This window comes from Sciurus vulgaris (assembly GCF_902686455.1).
Source record: "Sciurus vulgaris genome assembly, chromosome: 2".
In the NCBI taxonomy this organism is placed as follows: Eukaryota; Metazoa; Chordata; class Mammalia; order Rodentia; family Sciuridae; genus Sciurus; species Sciurus vulgaris.
The window spans coordinates 113502719-113520721 of NC_136462.1; positions in this window are offsets into that span (position 1 = coordinate 113502719).

Sequence of the window (18003 nt, forward strand, 5' to 3'; positions counted from 1 at the left end):
GCAGAGAAACCATTTAACAACCAGGATCTAAGGTGGCTCATCAGCATCACACCTGCTCACATAACACACACTGGCACACAAACCCCAGACGTGTCAACCCTGCTGAGCACACAAACTACTGAGAGATACAACCCAACACATCTGCATACGTACCACGAAAACCCTAATGCCCCCAGACACACATATTATCCCTTTTCTGCACTCATTTAAAAACAGGGCAAGGGAGAGAGAGAATCAGAATGAAGCCCAAGTGGAATGACTCTTTTCACAAGCTTTTTATGAACCCACAACCACCAATCGAAGTCTTGATTAACTTGGTTGTATTTATTAAATCATGTTCAATATTTAATAACTTTGAATATGGATTGAATATTTAATGAGATTGGTCGAGATTATTTGTGTGTAAACGTCAGAAGTGCCAATTGCTTGGAACTGAGATTTGAGTTTGTGACTCAGCCTCAGAAACTCGTGTTGCAGATCTCTCCATTCCACATTTTCCTGAGTTGATTTAAATTATAGGTTATCATCATGACATTATTACATATTATTTATTATGATGCTCCACTATTAAGACAGATTATTACGCAGTCCCAGAAAGAATGTATCTACACACTGAATTTCCTTGCATCCAGGCAAATTTGGATTGAGTCTCTGATCTCTTTCCTTCATGTTTATCATAAAAAGGGGTCAAATACAGCACTGTGAAATTTAATCTTTAGCCCCCAGTCCTCTCACAGGCATGAGATGACCTAGGAGCTATCAACGTGATATTTTGTCCAAGAGCAGAAACTTCTGCTTTGCAAACTGGAGGCAAACACGAATTCTGGAATCTTTTTTGCAGACATAAGAATCAGATGCAAAATGCAGCTTTTAGAGGCATCCCAGAGATTTGTGAAAGCCCTTGGAGGGTCTGAGACTAGGAAATCAATGAATGAATTTAACATAGCCATATATGTGGGTTTTAGAAAAGTTACAGTCATATATTAATGATGCTCTTTGGCTAATAAGTAATTATAAAATGTGGTTTGTTAGAGGCAAAGTTAAATCATTGGAAATAGTCCTTATGCCACAGCAGGCTGCAGCACAGCAGGATATAAACTGCTTACTCACAAAAGAGAGCAAATGCATTCTCTGACAAATAACTCTTCTCACTGACACCTTCGTCATATTTTGATTTGCTTTGATTTGGGGTCCAGAGCAAATGTAAATGAATGCTGTCAAAAGAATAGCAATGACAATAAAAACATTAGGTGTGAGGCAGACTTCTGACTGAAGTCAGGGTAGTCATACTTCTAAATACTGTTTTCATTTTCTTTACAGCAGAAAGTTGGGAAATCTATACCTCCAAGCCCTCTCCCCTCTAGGATCTCGGACCCTAGGGTATCTGGAGTTCACCATATTCTCCTCATCTCTATAACCTGCCAGCCATTCAATCCTGCCTGAGAGCCACACCATAGTTAACCTGCTCATTCTGAGTTCCTCATAGTATTCCGGGAGCCCTGGTTTTACCACTGCAGGTCTCAGAGGCTTTAACACCTGTTTTAGTCAGTTTTTTCAATGTTGTGACTAAAGGACCCGATCAGAACAGCTGTTCTGATTTATTTGGGGGCTCACAGTTTCAGAAGTCTCAGTCCATAGACAACAGGCTCCATTCCTCTGGGCTCGAAGTGAGGCAGAACATCATGGCAGGAGTGTGTGGCAGAAGGAAGCAGTTCACATGATGATCAGAAAGCAGAGCGAGATCTCCACATGCCAGATACAAATATATACCCCAAAGCCACCCCCCGCAATGCCCCCCTCCTCCAGTCATATTCCACCTGCCTTATGCTACCACTCAGTTAATTCCATCAGGGGATTAATTCAGGGGTTGACTTAAGGCTCTCGTAACCCAATCATTTCTTCTCTGAACTTTCTTGCATTGTCTCATGTACAAGCTTCTGGGGGACACCTCACATCCAAACGACAACTGTACCTTTCCTGTCCTCTGTCAACTTGTCCTTGGTAAACTCCAGTCATCCTTTAAACTCTGATCAGTAAGCCTTCTTTTGCCCTTTCATCTTACCTGTTTACTTACCTTATTAGAAGCTCTCACTGTACACTGTGTTTCCAGGCCTACCTGCCCCATTCCATAAAGTTGTTTGACTCCCTTGAGTGTCTTGCACAGTGCCAAGGTCTAATAGTGGATGGATTGATGGATCAATAGATAGACTTGGAAATACAGGTACATAGGCTTCACCTGTGGCTCCTTATCCTTGGACTTGAGCAGGATATTGGAGCAGGGGCCATCTAATTTTCCAAGAAGCCCATAATGTCACTCATTCTCAGTCTCAAAGAGATTAGAAACTGCTTTGTTTTCCAGATAAAGTCGTCACCCCATGGTTACCCAATAACGTGTTTTCATGCAATAAACACTTAAGTTATCACTGTGTGTCAGGCTCTCTAAGCACTGCCTGAATCACAGCCGAATCACTGGGTCGGTGCAGGAGGACTTCCAGGAGCAGCCTCCTCTCTAATTGGTGAGCAATTTCCCCACAACCCCGAGAGACTCTGAGGAAAGCAGACTCTCCTCAAAACGGGGTCCAGGATTCCTGCCCAGTGGTATCTTGATTTAGCAAATTCTGAGCTTTTTATAAGGTCTTCAGATTCTTTGAAAAGTAAGTGGTACCAGCTCAACTCCTGGGCACAGAACAGACTGCCCTCCTCTTCTTCAGCTTCCTCTGGCACCACTCCCTGCTCTCTCTATCCTTTGGCTCCAGCAATGCTGACAGGTGGGGCCCTGGGTGCCCTAAGACAAGCTCCATGAGGACAGGAACCTTGTTTGTCTGTCATCATATCTCCAGCACCTCCACATTCCTGGAACCTAACAGGCCATTGGGGAATGTTTGCGATGATGGAATAAATGCCATATTGTACTGTTGTTACCATTGCCACTGTCACACAACCTACTGTTGTCTCTGCTAGCAGTGTCTCCTTTGCTTGTAATGCTCTTCCATCAGTCTAATTATTATTATTATTATTATTATTATTATTATTATTAGGAACTGGGGATTGAACCCAGGGGTACTTAACCACTGAGCCACATCCCCAGTCCTTTTTTGTATTTTATTTAGAAACAGGTTCTCGCTGAGTTGCTTAGGACCTCACTAAGTTGCTGAGGCTGGCTTTGAACTTGAGATCCTCCTGCCTCAGCCTCCCGAGCTGTTGGAATTTCAGGCGTGCACCACCAGGCCTGGCTCTTCAACTTAATTCTTATTCGCTCAGTCAGACTCAGCTAGGCATTTCTCCCCTGGGAAGTCTTCCTTAGAGCCCCCAGCTCACACCAAACACACTTCCTCTGAGCTTCCGGCATCCTGTAGAGAGGCCTCTCTTATCACTAGCCACAGCATACTGCATTTGTCAGGTATGTGTCTACTCCCTGCACTGGGCTGGGAGATCATGAAGACAGGGACCAGAGGCTATTCATCTTCATACTCTCAACTCCTTGGCAAGGTGTCTGGAACATAGAAAGCACTCCATAAAGATTTGTCAACTTGAACTAAACAACCCCAAGTAGATGCAGATTGGGTCATACCAAATGTGATTGCTGATTCATTTGGTCATTTGGCAAACATTGATTGAGTACCTGTGATGTGCCAAGCACTGTTTTAGGTGCTGGAGAGACAGCACTGAGCCGAACAGACAAAAATGATGATAAAGAGGGTGCTTATCAATTAGACACAAGCCAGATATTTTATCGGGGTACTTAAGTGCTATGCAGAGTCAATATGAAGATCGTTTTGAATCTCAGCTTTAACCATAATATTAAGATTAGGCAGGAAATTCAGGGTCCCAGGAGCACAGTGGTCACTCTCTCCGGTATGCACCACGGTGCACAGCCTCAGTGGTCTCTCTTTCCTTGTCAGCGTCTCCACCTCCTTAATGAATACGTACTGTAGTCTCCCATGAGAAATTTTAGTAAATGTTTATTCAGGGTCCTCTGAAATTCCTTTTACATTCTAAAATCTCAATAATTTGCCTGGAAATGTTCTGCAAATGGCATTAAGTGTTTTAAGGCTTAGAAAGCACTTCGTGAGTGCACAAAATACATTTGTATTTAGGATCCCATGATAAATAAAAAATTGAAGTCCAATCAGCTTTCAATTCAGATGAAATTCAATTGAATCTAATTTAAATGCCATTTGTGGACTTCTTTGATCACACTGACTACCCACGTTACATCGAACAAACTTGTGTGGAGCCCTCCTCTTCTGCCATGTGCTGTAGTAGCGCTAAAGAAAACAAAGATCAATAAGACATGATCCTGATGTTCAGAGTCCCCCTGGTTAGCGGGGGAGACTGCAGCACAGCTGGCTCACTCTAGCATGTGAGACTGAATAACGCTGCAGAGCCAGAAGGTTCGCAGAGTGCGGGAGGAGCAGGGAGGACCAACAGGCTCATTTTGCCCGTGGAGATATCACAGAGGCTTGGCGAGTGGTGACACCTGGGTGGAGAAAAACTAGACAAGCAGTTAGGCAAAGAGCGAAAATAAGGGAAGAGCCCCGGCTGGGGAGAAGGAAGTGCCATGGGCACACTGACCTGAGGTGTCAGGCACGCTGGCGGTGAAGGATACTGAATGATAACAGGGTAGGGTTTTATTCTGGAGACAAGGGAGACTGTTATTAAAGTTTAAAGATTTTAAAATTTATGATGTCTTTATATACATAAGGACATACATCATGATTCTCTGTAACAAAAAAATGGATAAGGGCTAATATTACCTACCTTTGTGCAGTGTTTACTCTACTAGGCAGGCACCAGGTCAGGCAACTGCTAGGCAATTTGCATTTTATCTTCATGACAACCTAAGATGAAGCTATCGTGATACCCATTTTACAGATGAAGCCACTGGAGGCTCTGAATGCTTAAGTCCCTCAGCCAGTGTGTAACAGACTTGGAACTTAAATTCAGATGGGTCTGACTTCAAGGCCAGTGATCTCAACCTCTGGGTTGTGGCTGAAACTTGTACAGACTATCAGTGAATTCATGAATTAGGAGTTTACAGAAATTTTTTTAAGACTTCATATATATTAAAACTCCAAATGGTCCACACTCTAACCCAAAATAAATTGCTGGAAACAAATCTTAAAGAAGTATTCAGAAAGTCATCCAAAGTTATATGCACAAAGATGATTATTACAATGCTATTTATAACACAAACAAAATGCCCAATATTAGGAAAGTGTTCCTTATAAAAATGATGGCTTATTACATAATCATTAAAATTATATTTGCATAGGATAAAAAATTATGTATATATAATCATAATTGCATGAAAAAAAGATGTGCAACAAAAATCAAAAGAAATATCAGAGAGTAGCCTGTCTGAAAAAGGGGTTAGAAATAATTTTTCCCCCTACATGTCCCAAATTTTCTACATTTGAGCAACTCATTTTTGACATCAGGAAAAAATAAAATTCAAAAACAAAAAACTCCATCCTGTGACATGATTGCAGTCATGTTAACTGGGTCAGCCTGGGCAGCCAGAGGGATGAGAGACAGCCATGTTGGCCATATCAGCTCCCTGCCTCTTGACCCTCAGATGTCTGAACTGGTACCCTGGTGGTAACATCAAGGATCCAAATTCAAATCATTCCATTTACCCATCGTCACTCAGATAGCCAAAGAAAGTAGCATAATTCATCCTAAAATCAAAAATGTCTATGTTCTTGCAATTCACTAAATTAACACATTTGCTAAATATTATCACATTTGTTCTTTAGCCTGACGCTATTAATTCTTCAGGGAAGAGGGAAAGAAGGAAAAGAAAGAACAAATGGAACTTTGGGGTCTAACCTGGGAAACTGACTGGCTGGTTAAGTGCAGAAACTTACTATAAGATTGCTGGGTCCTCTCAGAGGAATTAGAGTTAAAGCTAATAACCCAATTTGGAATAATTTAAAGCTCTTTTTAGGGAACTTTTTGACTCAATTGGGCTCATTATGCATGGGTTTAATGTGTAACAATTTGTTCTTGAAAGCTAACATTATTGTTGGCAATAAAGATAGGAAGTAGAAATAAGTTTCCAATATGTAAAGCAGATTTATTTCTCGTTTCATATGGACTTGTTCCGGGTCTCTGCTTATGAATCACATTGGGCTCCCCGCAATAAGATGCTGTCCATGCAGTTGGTTATGATAAATGGCCTGTAATTGTGAATCTGATATTGGTTTTCAATATTGAATTTATCATTCTGTCCTCTTAACAGATATTAAATACTTTTAAGAATTTATCCATTTGCCTGATTCATCTGTGATTTTTCAATATGTAAAATTTATTAGTTTCCTAGTTTTTTGAGATTTTAACGGCCGACAACATCATTAATAAAGCTGAGTAATGGAGCTGACCTCTTTTAAACCTCGTTCCCTTCCACTAATCCAGAACATTCAAATTGAATCAAAATGTATTCAATTTAGGAACCCAAAGAGAAAAGGACTATGGTGGGGTGAGGTGTCTGGTTTGAAATGCAGCTGCAGCAGCCTAGCGACATTGTCACTGGCTCTTCCTCTTCACCTCCAGCCCCTGGCAGAGGGAGCCAAGCCCTGCTGCCTGGGTCCTTGCTACCTCCTCCTCCTCCTCCTTTTCCCATTGGCTGAGCCAGCTCTGCAGCCTCCTCCCATTGCTGCCTCAGTTTCTTCAGTGTTGAGTGATTGATGATCATAATAATGCTGCTTGTCTGGCTCCCTCATGGAAAGTACTTCGTGAATTAATGAAAGCTTGCAGGCTGTACCCCCTCCAGGACAGCTGCATCGCTGCCCTGGAATCCTCACCAAGCTTTGCGGGGAAGGATTCCTGCCTTTCATTTTGGGACCGTGCAATGGAAGGAGGCTGAAAGAAATCAGACGGTGTGGAAGAGAAACAAGGCTGTGTGGAGCAACAGCAAAGCAGGACTTACCCTGACCCCCAGTTCTGTGTGTTTAAGGCCCGCCATCTATGTTGCATCTATGAGCATGAAACTAGCTCAAGGTCAAAATTTGGAACTGTGCCTTGGCTAGTTTTTTGGGTTTTGTTTTTCTTAACCCAGTCTACAAAGCTACATCTCATGGTTACTGTAGCATCCATGGCATAAAATGGACACTTAGAAGCACAGAGTTCTATAGAAATGAGCTCTCTGAGGTCAGGGAACAAGTTGGACACCAGTTGTAGGGGTTCCCTCGGCCAGGGCCCCAGAAAGAGATGAGCCAGAGCTGTGAATACATGCAGGAAAACAAAGGGCCTCAGGAGAGAGCAGGGAAGTGGACAAAAAGCAGCCCTGAGAGAGGACCTAGCTGAACTTCCTGGTTATGCTTAGGGGATACAGAGGGCTACCCTCTCAGGGCAACTCCAGGATACACAGCCCATGTTGCCTCCGCCCTGCAGAATTGGAAATTAACCACCCACCCCTTCCCCAAAGCCACTTTCATATTCCTGCAGCAGCCTGATTGACTTTCAGTCCAATGAAAATCAGCTTCCTTGGAAGTTTTGTCTATTTCAGGATTATGGGCCAAGATCAAACCTATCAGAAGAAACCAGGAGTTGTCAATAGATCCCTGACAGGTGACAAATTTCCAAAGGGCTTCTGAGTCAAGAGGGAACTTAATTTTATTATTTTCTTTTACCAGAAGCCAGAGGGTCACCTGACTCCAGTCCTAGTCTCCAGGGCAATGTCAGTTTAGGTGTCCAGTCCATAAAAGTCATCATCTCTCCGAAATTTTCCTGCAATAACAGAATATGATTTACAAGCCATCATAATGGAGATATATCTTCCTCAAAACCCAAACATTCTAGAACCTTCTGTAGACTCCATTTCACTACCCAGGACTCTTGCTATACTTTTCATATCAATGGCTAATCACCCCCTCATGCACCTCCCCCAGAATTTTAATCTGAGAAATGTTTGAGTATCTATGAGTGCCTGGACGTCCAGCACAGGGTGAACTGCTGTGGAGACACAAAAACATAAAATACCTCTGCCCTCAGGTAGGACTGCGATGGCTCTGCTCTTCAGAATCAATTATTGAGCATTACTGCATGCCTGGAGCCATGCCAAATGACGCAAAGACTCATACGCAGTCCTTTCCCAAGGAGTGTACTTTATTCAAGAGGGAAGATCGTAATATATAAACCCAGATGGTTCATGGTGAAACGTTAAGTTGAGTGGTGGAGGCAATAAGTGTAAGAGGACTGGGAAGACTTGACGCAGGCTGGGATAATCAGGGTAAACCTTATAAAGTAGGAGGCAATGGGAAAGCATCATGAGAAAAGGATGGGTGGGGACAAGCAGCAAGGGTAGGTAGGCATTGGGTGGCACGAGTGTCATCAGGAATTACTGTCTTTATAATTCAGCCCTTCAAATATCTGTCCTCCCTGCCATGTACACGCCCATGCCTATCCTACAGAGGAAAGGAGGCAACAAACATTAACAAAGCACCCACTGTGTGCAGAAGCATTCTGCACTTGGCATCTTTACCCTATGCATCTTGCCAAGCCACTCTGCCAAGGAGACATCATGATCCTTCTTCATGGAAAGGACCCCAGACCTCAAAGGGTAAATCATTTGCCCAAGACCCAGTGAATGACCAACTGAAATTCCAATCTCTGTCTTGGCTTCCGAGGCTCCCATTCTTTTACATCTGGATCACGTGGACTCTAGGAAGCAGAAAGGGGCAGTAACCCAAGAAGGTCATGTCCGGCCAGAATCCAGAAGGAAGAAGAAAGAGAAGGGGAAACGGCAGGTGGCTGGACTTCTCAGTAGACCCAAGCAGGTGCCACGGTGGGCGGGGGAGTGCAACTAGATCTTCACTTTTAGAGACAGCCACCACCATGTTCTCCTGGAACGTTTCCTGGGACTGTCACCCCAGCTCTGAATTCCCCATGATGACTGCTCCTTGTGGCAAAACAGCAGTCCTCCTGAAGATCTAGAGCTGTCTCCCATAGCAGCTGGAGTCTGCACTGGAGCTCCGCGTCCTTAGTCCAGTGTAAGATGAGCTTAGGTTTAGTGCCTAGAGCTGGGCCACCTCACAGCTATGTCCTTTTCCAAGGTGTGGGAGTGAGAAGAGCTCTCACTGACCCGAAAATACATATCTCCTCAGTATGCAAATGGTTTCATTTTAAGCCAAAATCAGTGTGATTAAAATCATAACAAGCTGGGTGTGGTGGCGCACACCTGTAATCCCAGCAGCCAGGGAAGCTGAGGCAGGAGGATCGTGAGTTCAAAGCCAGTGTCAGCAACTTAGTGAGGCCCTCAGCAACTCAGCAAGACCCCGTCTCTAAATAAAATATAAAAGAGGACTGTCACCCTTAATTATGAGAAAGAAGAAACTCTGATATAGTTTATTTAAAAGCCACAACCCTAGAGAGAGAGAGAGAGAGAGAGAATAATTAAAATGAAAATGTATTGTTATTGCTTTTTCAAAAGGTCTGGTGTGGACAGAGGGGTCTGACTGGCAGCCAAGACACCCGGGGAACATTTGTCATCCTCAGAGTGACTGTTCTGAAAATGAAGTTACAGGAAGCCCTGTTCTTGGGACCCCTTGCGTACCCCCTCTCAGCCTTATCATCAGATGGGAGAACAGGAAAAATGCCAAAGGTCAGTCAGCTTTGACAAGGAACCCAACCCCTGAGCACATCAACGTCAATCACAAGAAAGAGTTAAACCGCTTGGACTCCCCTGGCATATAAGAGGTGGAGCCACCACACGATTACTGTCATTGCGGTAAAGCTGCTGTCATTAACACTTATCCAGCACCAACAGCGTACTTAGCACAGCACTGAGCATAAAGAATGATGCAGCTCCTGCTTTGAAAATAAATATCTAGGCTCCCGACCTGATTTATGGCTCAGCAGGTGGCGCCAGCCTTCAGCAGCACAGGCCACCCGCCACCCTGCCCCCACAGCTCACTCCATTTCTTCATTTTTCTTGAGCAATTTCAGATCTTCTGGAATCTGCTCTGTGTAGAAGGTCCTCCTGGGTTGCTTGGCCCTCAACTGGCCTCTGTGGCCAAAGTCAGGGTTCAAAGAACAGGGCAAAAGTCAGAAACAGATGAGGGCATCCAGGACCCTGAGGAGTCCCTAGAGCAGGAAGTGGGCATGAGAATGGTTTTCCATGACTGGTGGGAGTCAAGTTAAAGACTTCACCTAATGTCATCCCTCTACCGCTCCAGGCCCTGTGTGTGTCTTATCGTTTCATTCTGGAATCTCACACTTTGCAAATCCTCTCATACACTTCACTTTTATTAATTTGTGTATTTATTTTCTGCAACCGTGAAGATCAAACCAGGATCCCACACATGCGAGGCAAGTGCTCTACCTCCTTAAGTACTACATCCTTAAGTCTTTTTATTTTTTTTTTATTTTGAGACAGTGTCTCTAAGTTGCCAAGGCTGGTCTCAAACTTGGGATCCTCCTGCTTCAAGCCTCCCAAGTACCCAGGATAACAGGTTTGTGCCACACGCCTGACTCATACATTTGAAAACCCAGATCCGTGCCATAGTAAATTCTATCCATACACGACTTTGGAACACGAAAGCATTGACAAGTGTCCATGGCCATCTAAGAAATGTATAAATATTATATATACACATCAGTTCCTCCAGCAAAAGTCCCACTTCCCACTGCCAAATGTTATTTTTTACAGCAGCTCTGTGAGTTTCACCAGAGTAAGCCACTTTTTATAGAGTTAAGGAAAAAAAAAAAAGTCCAAACAGTTTTATTGCTTTTTAGCCAACAGAATTTCTGGATGCAAATGAATGAATCACCTTTGAGATGATTGGCTGCCTGAGTTTCCTTGTCACGCATGGAGCAGGCTCAGCGGATGTGACTTGTATCCTCATGAGTCCAGGGGAAGATAAAAGACTGACATTGCTACCAGTGAATTATGAGATTTGTCTTTATCAGTGAAAATAAGGTCATAACGAAGCCTAGCCATTGCCTATTATAAGTGTGTTCCATCTACTTTTCTGTATAATGTGATCCAGTGTGCCAGGGTGAGTGGGAGTAGCCCAGTGTATAAATTAGGCATTTTAAAAAGCTGCATTAAGTCTTTAAGGCCAACAGGGTACCTTTTAATGCATTGATGCCACTCTTCAATAGACACTGGTCTTCTTTACATCTGACCTGCATTTCGATGACAATTTGATGGAAAAAGTATCTGGAAGGACTCTCCAAAGTACATTTGAAACTAGAGAGAAAAAAAGAATATGTTGCAACCACAGCTGGATCTTGAAAGGATAGCTAACCAATCATGCAACTGAGTTCCTCAGACCTACTTCTAAAGAGATCTATTAATTAAATAACTAAGTCATTCAGCCTTTGTTTCCGGAGCGATTTCTCCATGCAAGGCACTGTGGGACCTCAGAAGCCCTGGCTCTTTCCAAAGCTGAGAGGGGGATTGCATTTTGCATTAGAGAATCTCACTGTAAGAGAAAAATGATGAGGGAAACGGTGGGTATGTTCTAGAATGTGTGCAAAGCTGACTCTGAATCCTATGTAAAATGATCTGTTGACGGGCAGAATTGAAAAAGATTTGAAAAATTTTGAAAATGGCTTCTCTTCTACCTGACCCTTGGCCTGGAATTTGCAGGCTTGTTTTTTTCATAGCGACTTCTGCAAAAACAAGTGCATCTACTTGCTGCCACAGTGAAGTGCAGAAAATTTTACTGGATAAATACACTCTTCTTCTCTTCCTCAGTAATGACAGAAGTTTGAGAGTCAGCAATGGGCGCAGAGAGGGGGAGGCAGGGACAAAAGGAAAACAGACAGGAATCTCTGTCCTTGAGGAGCTCCCAAATGATTTACAGAATAAATAATTCTTGAGCACCTACTAGGTGTAACTACTCTACTTGACTAGCTGTTCTTTTCAGACACAATTAAGTTCACAGGCGGAAAACGAGCAAGAAAGAAAATGTGAATCTTTCTTTTTTTTTCAATGTACAAAGAATCTACTCATTCATCCAACATGTTTTTATTGAAAACTTAATATATGCCAGACATTACTATAAGCCCTGGGGAGCAGTGAACAAAACAAAGTCCCTGCTTTTATGGATCATACACCCGATGGGGGAGATAACAAACAAACACATATGATACACATTTGTAATGAGAAAAGTATAATGTGCTGGATTCTGGACTTTAACTGCCTCCGTTTAAATACCACCTTTGCCAATTTCTAGATGTAGAACCCTACGGAAGTTATTTAACATTTGATGTCTCAGTCTTCTCATCTGTAAAATGGGGATAGTCATAGTAATACCTAATCCACAGAATTACTGTTATGATTAGTCAGGTTCACATACGTAAAGAGCAGCGACAATTCTACCATAGTTAGTCCCACATGACTGTGTGCTGATGATAAAAACTCCCACTAATAAGGCAGGGACACAACAATGAATCAAAAATAAAGGCGTGCCGATGATAGGAGTGACCAGGGAAGGTCTGTCTGAAGGAGGGGGTGTTTGAGCAGAGCCATGAGCCATGATAATAACCAAAGAAGATGGCTGGGGTGTAGCTCAGTGATGGAGTGCTTGTCTAGCATGTACAAGGCCTTGGGTATGATGTCTAGCATTGGGAAAAAAAAAAAAAAATAAGGAAGAGCATTTTGCCAGAGTGAATGGCAAATGAAAAATCTCTGAGACAAGTTCATGCTTGGGGTAACAGGGAAGAGCAAGATACTAAAACTAGCTAAAGAGAGGAAGAACAACAGGAAATGAAACCAAGGAAGTGACCGTGGGTCTGGCTGTATCAGGCTTTGGAGGACACAGTAGGGATTCTTAGAATTATCCTAAGAAGAACAAGAAGTCAGTGGAGAATTTTGAACAAGGGAGTAGCAAAATTTACATTTTAATATCTTCTTTGTATAGCAGTTTCTCAAAAAAATGAAAACAGAACCACCACCATATAATCCAGTGATACCACTTCTGGGTATATACCCCAAATATACCCAAATAACCAAATAACCAAACGCTGAGTTTGAAGAGAGAGCTGGACACCCATGCTCACAACATAACAGCCAGAAGGTGAGAACAACCCAAGTGTCATCGGCAGAGGAGTAGATAAACGCAACGCACCGTGTCCACACAAGGAACCATCGCTCAGCCTTAGGAAGGAGGATATGCTGATATGCCGAAACAGGGACGGACTTTGAGGACATTAAGCTAAATAAATAAATCAGTCACAAAAGGACAAATATGGACGATTCCACCTATATGAGATATCTGAAAGAGTCAAATTCATAGAAACGGAAAGTAGATGGTGGTTGCCGGGACCTAAGGAGAGAGAGGAATGGGGAGCTGAGGCTTAATGGGTACAGAGTTCCAGATTTGCAAGATAAAGAGTTCTGGAGATCTGTTTCACAACAGTGTGAATACTCTCAATGCTATTGAACTGTACACTTAAAAATGATAAAGATGATGGATTTGGGGCTGGAGAGGTATCTCAGTGGTAGAGCGCTTGCTTTGCATGCATGAGGCATTGGGTTCAATCCTTGGCACCACATAAATAAATTAAATAAAGGTATTGTGTCCTTCTACAATTAAAAACAAAAAAATTGTTTTAAAGATGATGGATTTTATGCATATTTTACTATAATTTTAAAATGTGGTCAGGGGCCTGGTGATACACACCTGTAATCTCAGTGACTCAGGAGGCTGGGGCAGGAGGACCACAAGTTTGAGGCCAGCCTCAGCAATTTAGTGAGGCCCTGTCTCAAAATAAAAAAAAAAAAAAAAAATTAAAAGGACCAGGGATGTGGCTCAGTAATAGAGCACCCTGGGTCTAATCCCCCATATAAAAACAAAAACAAAAAAACTTCTGTGTCTGAGGGATAAATCTGACTGGCAATAAGTAAGAAAGGAAGCGGGGAGAGCCCTTAGATGTTTATCTATTGCTACACATGAAACCAACCCCAAACTGTGGTTTAAAACGACCATCATTTTATTGTCTCTCATAGTCTGTGGGTTGACTGGGCTCAGCTGGAAGGTTCATGGGATGCCACCTGAGGCTACAGTCATAAGAGGGTACAACTGGTACATAATGCCTATGCACATGTCTGACACCTGTGTGGGACTCTCAGTTGGGACAATGGCATGCAGTCTCCTGGCCTCTCCCTCTTCACTTGGCTTCTCTAGCAGAGTAGCAGGATTTCATACAAGTGGCTCAGGGCTTCCAGAGGTACAAAAGCCTTCTCCATACACAGGTCAGCTTCACATCTGCCACATTCCACTGGCTAAAATAAGAGTCACAGTTCAGCGGAGATTTGATGTAAAAATACATAAAGGCCTGACTCCAGAGAGGACTGGCTCACTGGGGACCTTCTTTGGAGACTGGCCATGTAGGAGACCACTGCAGAGATCCAGGTAAGAAACAACGAAGCTCAGAGCACAATAGCTGGAGAAATGATCAACTTGGAAAGCAGATCAGTAAGATTTGCTGATGACTCAGATATGGAATAAGAGGGCAGAGTAGTAAAGGATGAGGCTAAGTTTTTGGCCAAGGTCAGTGAGTGGTGGTGTCATTAATCAGGCAACAAAGTGGCAGCAAGAACCACAAACTTGCCAGGAGTGGTGGAGCACTCCTGCAATCCCAGTAACCTGGGAGGCGGAGGCAGGAGGATCCCAAGTTCAAAGTCAGCTTCAGCAATTTAGCAAGATCCTGTCTCAAATTAAAATTTAAAAAGGGCTGGGATGTGACTCAGGAGGATCGTGTGCAAGCCCCAGTGTTCAATCCCCAGTACAAAAAAAAAAAAGGCAACCAGCCATGGTAGTGCACATTGGGAATCCCAGCAGCTGCGGAGGCCGAGGCAGGAGGATCACATGTTCAAGGCCAGCCTCAGCAACTTAATGAGGTCCTAAACAACTTAGCTGAGACCTTGTCTCAAGACAAAAAGAGCTGGGATGTTGCTCAATGGTTAAGCACCCCTGGGATCAATCCTCAGTACCAAAAACAAACAAATAAACAAACAAACCAGACTTGGAGACACTATCAAATCCTCTTTTGTTTGTCCCACATTGCCTTTCTGGTCTTCTTTCTATTTCCAACCTGAAAGATGAGGACTCTACCTGCCACCTAACCTTGTAAAGTCATCATAGGAGCAAATGTAATCTTGTGTGTAAACACCCTTGTCTGAAGTTTGTTACCCATGCAGAGGCTGTGGGACAGCCACCCACCTTGCAACCATGAAATCAGGTTCCAATCCCAGGCCCCTCTTTAGACTTGTTGAAAGCACTTGGGCAAGTCATTTAACCTCACGTCTGTTTCCTTATCTATATAATTAGGCAGGCCAAAATAGCTGCACTGCCTATGGCAAAGGCAGTTTTGTGAAAATCAATCACAAGATGGAAAGCATTTTTGAAAAGGCATAAAATGGCAATGGAAGGTATTATTATTGCATCAGTAATTACAGATCCAATATCCAGGCTTGTGGAGGGGTGGAGAGAACCAACAACAGGGTGGAGTCCATAAAAATTCACCCTTTCTCATGTGACCCAGGGATGCCGGGCTTGCCTTAAGGAACAGCTAGGGGGGAATACCACTCAGAGCTGCTGTAAAACACAGCCCCTAATTGCAAGTCAATCATACGCATGCCCCAGAGTTGGTGAGTTATTCATAATAATGGAATACAGATAACAAGCTTGGATTTGCAGCACTTTGAGAAAAACTGTTTTGTTGATTTTTTAATGCATTGGAAAACTGAGGGGTGAAAGCAGCAGGTCACATCATGGAAGCAAAGAAACGGCAGGAGCTGAGGGAAGAAAGACTCCAATAAACATCTCTCTTCAAAATTGAGTGTGTGACATCTGGGGCCAGGCCAGGCTCTGGAACCCAGGGCAAGGACAGCAGGACAAGAACTCCAACATTCCCCAGCGACCACAAAAAACCCTTGGGTTTTAAGGTCTTGTCTGAAAGACACCCACACACTAAATAGCCTGGTATTCAATTTATTCTTTGCTGAAGAATAAGAGACTGAATCAATGCTGCAAGGATATGAACTTGGGTTCTGAGCCAGTCAAGAGCGGCTGTTCAAACCCTCACCCTCCCGCTTCAGGCAGGGGAGCACATATAGTGAAGGACACGGAAAGCAGTCATCGTTTTCTAAAAAGGCTGCTTCTGTTCTCATTATCATTTAAGGCTGTAGTCGGTGTTGAACGATAATAAGAAACTGGCATGAGGGGAAAATTCACCCAAATCACAGGCGTACACAATAAAAATGCTATTATAGACTTTTGTGAATATAAATAGTTTTTTAAATGAGGCTGCTAAGACTGGCATCTTAGATGCTACCTGAAAAAGAGTCATGTTTATATATTCCAACAGTTGCACCGGTCACCAGTCTCGGCTAGCTACCACAAAATGGACTGGCTAATTCTTTTGGAATGAATATCAATGCAGATTGGTGGTGGGGCAGAAGAAGGAGAGGTGGATTGAAGTGGAGGGCGAACAAAGGGCAGTGAAAAGGGACTTGATGCTGGACAGGGGTAAATTGAAGAGGACAAAAGAATAAGAAGAATAAAAGGAGTAAGGACGGGTTCCCTCTGAACCATGTTAGACCATACCTTAGCACAAGCTTCACGTGGTGGTTTTTATCTTTGCATTAACAACAATCCCAGACCCTCAGGTCACCAATTCCTTTCCTTCCCTTCATTCAGGTGAAGGCATTGCAGTAATTAACGAGTATTCCGCAGAAGCCTAATAATGCCAGTGTGATACTCCTCTAAAAGAGATAATCGCTCCGTTTACATGTGAGCTGCTACACTATAAGCAAGCACAGATGAAGAAGGGCAGCACTCAGGAACTCCACTGTGGAGGTCAAGGTCTGTGGGAGCCATGTAAAGCGTGAGGAAGGATGTTCGGGCAGCGGGGAGTGGGAATGCAGAAAGCAAAGCCTGGAGAGTCGGTTGAACCAAGGTCTGGGTCTGCTATAGGCCAGAATGACCTCCGCACGTCTTTTGAATCATCTGGGTGCAAAACACTTGCTCAACCAGGTAGGATGCGTGGTGGGTGGTCTGCTGGACTTGAGACTAGTGACCACCAGCCAGAGGAGGCACAGGGGCTTAGAGGCCCACCACGCAAGTTTCAGCATCCTCAGTGGTTACCATCAGGGGCTGGTGTGGAGACCTTAGGGTGTGGGTGAAGAGGTGAACACAAACCACCAGCTGGGCACCGTGGTGCACGCCTGTAACCCCAGTGACTCAGGAGGCTGAGGCAGGAGGATCACGAGTTCAAAGAGAGGCCCTAACAACTTAGTGAGACCCTGTCTCTAAATGGAGTTTTTAAAAAGTGGGGGCAGAGGATTTGCTGGGAGGTTCAGTGGTTGAGCACCCCTGGGTTCAATCCGTGGTACCATAAGAAAAGCCATATGCCACCAACTGGCAGGTGAGAATGTGCAGCCAGAGCTGGATCTTTACCCTCAGGTGCCCATCAAAGCAGGACTCAGATCAATCTGTTCTTCTTGTCTTCCTCTGCACTTGGCTCTTTGGGCCCTAATGCAGCATCATTATCTGGTTTCTGGCTCCAAACCTAGAGTTGTTCTTCCACATTGCTGCTGCTGCTCTTCCTTCTCCGCTTGTCCCCATATGTGTCCCACCAAGCCCTTGACTTCTCCCCACCTACCCTTTCCTTTCAAGCCTCCATGATCTGCCCACGCTTCAGTCATTTCTCTTTATGAAAGCCCCCCCCCATTCCTTCATTCCTCCCAGTCATCCTGAGATCATCACCAGAGTGATCTGCTAACTCACTACTTAGATCCCACCATTTCTCTGCTCAAAAACTTCCCAGCGTTCCCCACCGCCTATGGAACAAACCCCAGAATCAGGGATACTGATGTTCAGGACCCTCCACAATCCTACCTTAAACTTGACCTATCCTCTATCACAGCCAAAGCCACCTTCCCTTTCTCCTTTGCCACGTGCCTGCTGGTGCTTCATCTGCTCTACTGACTCAGTTCAGTTGCCACCCCACATCTGAAATGCTATTCCTCATCCCTGATGACGACAC